Source organism: Coptis chinensis, chromosome 3 (genome assembly GCF_015680905.1).
Source record: "Coptis chinensis isolate HL-2020 chromosome 3, ASM1568090v1, whole genome shotgun sequence".
NCBI lineage: Eukaryota > Viridiplantae > Streptophyta > Magnoliopsida > Ranunculales > Ranunculaceae > Coptis > Coptis chinensis.
Genome location: NC_141458.1, coordinates 8,761,915 through 8,766,946, shown reverse-complemented (window position 1 = coordinate 8,766,946; position 5,032 = coordinate 8,761,915). Strand labels below are relative to the sequence as shown.

General features: G+C 33.9%; 1 long non-coding RNA gene across 6 annotated transcripts; it reads left to right on the top strand.

Annotated features, from left to right (window-relative positions):
• The first annotated feature begins 816 nt into the window (after positions 1-816).
• Positions 817-4,557, top strand: LOC147507751 (uncharacterized). 6 transcript variants are annotated; one of them, XR_015217774.1, is made up of 6 exons: positions 817-1,005; positions 1,757-1,945; positions 2,794-2,848; positions 2,936-3,028; positions 3,730-3,870; positions 4,188-4,557. It is a non-coding gene; the product is annotated as an uncharacterized LOC147507751 (long non-coding RNA). The 6 variants fall into 6 exon arrangements; XR_015217776.1 differs by lacking the exons at positions 3,730-3,870; positions 4,188-4,557 and adding an exon at positions 3,161-3,312 and having other exon boundaries at positions 841-1,005; XR_015217775.1 differs by lacking the exon at positions 3,730-3,870 and having other exon boundaries at positions 845-1,005.
• The last annotated feature ends 475 nt before the right edge of the window (positions 4,558-5,032 follow it).

Sequence of the window (5,032 nt, the reverse complement as noted above, 5' to 3'; positions counted from 1 at the left end):
GACAAATGTAGGGGGTTTAGACAAATTAACCCAATATATTTAAAGGGTATGACTATTGCCAATGACGAAATTTCTTTTGCCAAGACAATTTCTGACAAAAATGCCCTTAAAGCTTAAAAAAATTAGAAAGGGGAGACTTCACCTCATACACCCATCATATTTGCAAATACAAAAATGAATAAGACAATATAAAAAGGTTTGTCTTGAATTTTCGGTCAACTCATATCAATCCAATAAAATAAATTTTCCTTTCTATTGATGTATATCTCATTTGAATGAATAATCTATTAAGATTTTGACGCACCACATGCACTTTTAATTAATTAATTATGATGAATTATCAGTAGATATTGATTTCAACTTAATAATATTTATTTTAATGGTGAGTGAAAAATAATTTGAATAAAAATTAGATAACTTCAAAACCTACAAGTAAGTAATTCTAGAAAAATAGGTTTTTCACGCTAACATATATAGCTATGATAAGATCAAATAAATACTAATATTGACTTCACGAGAGAACAAGATAGAAGTTATTCTATACTAGTATACTGGTAACTGGTGGGCCAAACGAAGTAGAAAGGATTTTTTGAAGGGGCACTAAAAGACAAGGACGGACAAGTGCTTTTAGGCGTGCCTAGCGTAAAAACTCACTTCGTTCAGTACAATATATATATTCAATAAGAAGATATCTTACTATATTAGAAAAATGTCGGGGTTAAAGAATAGTGATTTGGTGTCACGTTTGTGTCCGTCACAGGGGTAATTTTGACTTTTTGCTCTTTTTCTGTGGGGACACAATCGTCAGTTCACAAAGATAGAACAAAATTGAAAATTCTAGAGAGAACGAATGGAAGGAAACCCAACTCACTCTCTCTTCTCGCCTACCCTAAAACAAAACCATTTCTATCACTTACAAAAATTCTCAACAGTTCTCAATTTTTCTCTTTCCCCCTTTCGCTCTCTTCTCAAACTTACAGGATGACGATAAGAAGAAGGAAGAAGGTTAGTTCAAAATGATGAAATAATCATTAAATTTTCGACTTTGTTCTTAAGGATTTTTATTTGTTACAGTTGCATAGGTGATTTAATTTAGGAAAGCGACGAGAACACAATTTCACATGTTTAAATTTGGTTTAATTATGAAACCATTATTGTCTCGATTTACTATTTATTAAAGGCACAATATACTCTTTCGTTCTGTTTTTAGATGATTGCTTCTCATTTTTAAAATTTAATAAGTGCACAAGGAATTGGTTATTAACTCAATGAACTAAGTAAACCCGTAAAATGTTAAAGGAGTAATCTGTACGTAAAAACACTGTATTTTAACCAGAGGCACACACTATGGAAATTAACCAATAAATATAGATTATTTTCCTAATTTGTTTGTTCATATATGCTTATATGATGTAATGTAGAGATTTAAAAGCATGTTCCATTGCTATAGAGTAAGCTTTGCGAAACCATGAGTTTTAGGATTTTGTATTGTACAGATATAATTCTTAAATGGTCCGCATTAATTTACCTTTGAATTGAACATTTTCTATTACTTTGATGTCATTCGTTTAGTACAAGATTAATCTTCAAGATGGGAGTGTATCGATGTATTTGGTTCCACCAGTTTTTCTTTTTAACTCCTTTTAGTTCTTAAGTGAAATCTAAAACCATTTGACACTATTTTATTAAAATTTATAAGCGAGTGACCTTTGCATACAGTCTAATATATGATATATCATTTTGTTTTTTTCTTTAGGGCTATGGCATGTCTGAGTCCACTGCAGTAGGAGCGCGTGGCTTGAATAATGGAAAATTTAGTAAGTATATGTCAATTGGACTTATGGTGCCAAATATGCAGGCTAAAGTTGTGAATTGGAACTTTGGTTATGTATGCCTCCAAGCAATAGTGGTGAGCTATGGTTAAAGGGACTTGGTGTTATGAAAGGTATGCGGGAAAAGTTAGGAATTTAATATACTGAACTAGATCGATATGGTGAGGTTTGGTTTTGAATTATGATGAATTGGCCAAATGGGTTCTTATTTTCTGGTTTTTCATTTATAATAATGCAACATCTGAGGGTAGCTTAGTTTGGTATGCACATTTAGTTTGAGGGCTTTTCAATCTCTTTGTAGGAATTATGTTATTGTCGTTATTGTAAGAAACTCAGACTTTGAAGTTTTATGAGCGGGATTTTAAATATAAAGAAGTGAATCTTCCAGCTGGCTAGGTGTGAGCAAGCTTAGATGGTAATGCATGTGGGAGTTGTTATAGAGACTTAGGTTCATAAATCTCAAAGAAAATTCATAATGGAGGAAAGATAGATTTTTTTTTAGTCCCACTAAACTAAGAAAGATTCTCATACCATGGCAAGATATATCTTAGAAGTAGCATATGTGATAGTGACATTGCTAATATATAAATGCAATAGAAGCTAACTTTTATTTTGGATAATATGATTTTGGGCACCACTAATTACAAACTTTGGTGTAAATGAAACTCTAATGCTCAGCAGTGTGAATTTGTCTATATAGTTGTTTCTACTTCGTCGACTGTTCTCGAGGTTCCGTTTCGCCTTTTTTTATTTTACTTGTACTTGCTCAATGATTGATTTATGAGTAGAACATGTTAGAACTAGCTAGATACCTCACGTTCACAACAAAGTGCATCTTTCGTTACGTTTTGTACGAGTAAAATTGTGAATTTCTTGGGGTTTTCAGTTACTGATAAGGGTTTTATGACATGTCAAAATCAACTACCTCTTGATACTAATGATATTCTTCATATTCTTAAAGCTGGAAAAGCTAGCTTCTCCTGATCTCTGGCATTTGAGTTGGAATAAAGAGAGATGTATGTGTAGTTCAATTTTGATATCTCCTTTATCCCTTTTATTTCCAAAACCAAAGTGAAGAAAACTTTTTTTTTTCTCATTCCCAGGGTACATGTCTGAAACCCATCCGTTCAGAGAGGGTGAAATCATGTTCAGCAGGAGCCAGTGCAGATCTTGGAAGCCGCCTACCCTGTTCAGAGGTACAACATGTGATCGAATTAATATTCTGTTTCTGATTTTTGGCATTTTTGCAGTTTTGTTTATCAATTATGTTTATTACACATCGTCATTAATTATTCTAGAGTCTGGTTATTTCCATGGTAACTGTGAAGGTTTCATTTGGCTACGGTTACATGTTTAGTATTTCCTTAAGAGTTCATGGCAAATGGTACGCCAGAGTACCAATCTAGCGCAGAGCAGTGGGCACGATCAAGGATAAGTGAGAGGTAGGGACAGAGGAAGAAGAAGACAAAGACAAGAGTAAGAAGAAGAGAGGAACTGGTAGGGTAGTGGAAGATGTGAGGACAAGAAGAGAGAACAAGGAGAAGATGCATCATTCAAAGGCCAGTAGGATGGACCTGTTTCTCCCCCTCTCTCTCTCGGCACCCAACCAAAAACTTGCTTCACTCATGGAATTATGATCTCCAGAACAGAAGCATCTAGACCACAACTTCTGCAAATTTCTTTTTAAAGACTTCAAAGGTAACACATTTGAGATGGAGATTTGTTCTCCTAACATGCAGTGTGTGCTATACTGTGAACGTACAGAAGTAGCTTAGAATTGAAGGATTGCCAAGTGCAATGCAACTTCCGTGGTAGTTGACCCTTATTGGATAATTTTTATGCTCTGTTAACGTACCTTAATCATTGTCTTATAATGTGTATCATGTTTATTATCAAGGACATCGGACACAAAGATCCTGCCCCTATATAAGATGGACAAGAGCAAAAATTTAGTTGGCTCCTGTCAGAGTGATGTATCTAAGCTTCGAATATCCCTCCCCAAAGATATATAGCACTCTTTCACTGCTACCTATTCTAGGTAACAACTAATAATTATTTATGCAATTAGTTATGTATTTTGCTATTGTCAGTTTAAGTCCGTCATAATGACCAAGTCAATTTTCATTATATTTTTGTCATTTTCTTTTTGAAATTTATGTTGTAAAGCCGAGTTACTTACTATGTTAGATGATAGGAGAGGGTTTCATACATATAGGGACTGCTGGACTATTATAGGAATGGCAAGCTATAGTATTGTGTCAATGCATCCTCACTTAAGTGGTGTTAATATCTCTGAAGTTACAATATACCAAATTACTTGATCTCCATTACTAACTTCGTTTGTGGCCCTTGCAGAATATCTCGGTGATCTTTACGCTTACAATGCCTTGCTGAGGGAGGAGTTCATTGCTTCTCAGTCTAAGCTGGATGATCTATCCGTTTCCAGTTCAAGGCTTGAATTATGTTTGTGTGGATAGTTCCAATGGGGTATAGTTAAGATGTGCAACGCATGTGCACGATGCTAGTAAATTTGGGGAGTTCTCTTGTTTATGCATTGTTCGTGGTCCGAATAGATTTTCAAAATTTTTAGGAAAATGTAATTAAAGATAGAAAAAAAAATGAAGAAATATTAAATTTTAATTGGAGGATGTTTTTAATGTAGAGCGGATATTTTATAAGGATTAAAATTTTCAAGAAATGGATGTGGAAGAAAGTTTGGAGAAGATCTGCGAAGTGTGGTGGATTATATTTATGAATTATGATTATGGGGCGAGGGCATTTTTGCCAAATATGCATCTAGCCCTTGGCAATAGCTGGACCCTATTTAAATTTGATTATATGTAGTCCACTACATATTTTCTGATTAAATTTGAGGAGAAAGAAAAAAAATTACCTTATTGAGCTATGTATTCCATATGGATCCGCATAAGAGAAGGGAAAAATGAAAGTCAATTTGACTACGAAAAAAAATAATGAAATCACCTTAGTCATTGAGAGTGGAGTCACTTTTTTTTTTTAAGTGGAAATTTTATTGATACTAATGAGGAATTTTACAATTAATTAGGACAAACGTGCAATAAGCTGCGTCCCAAGTTCTTTCTGAATAACAAATCTTATTCTTCTAAAAACAAACTCGTTAGAACTTACGGTCATAACGTTACTGTTCATAACTTTCTGAAGTATCTTGAGAACTTCATCAG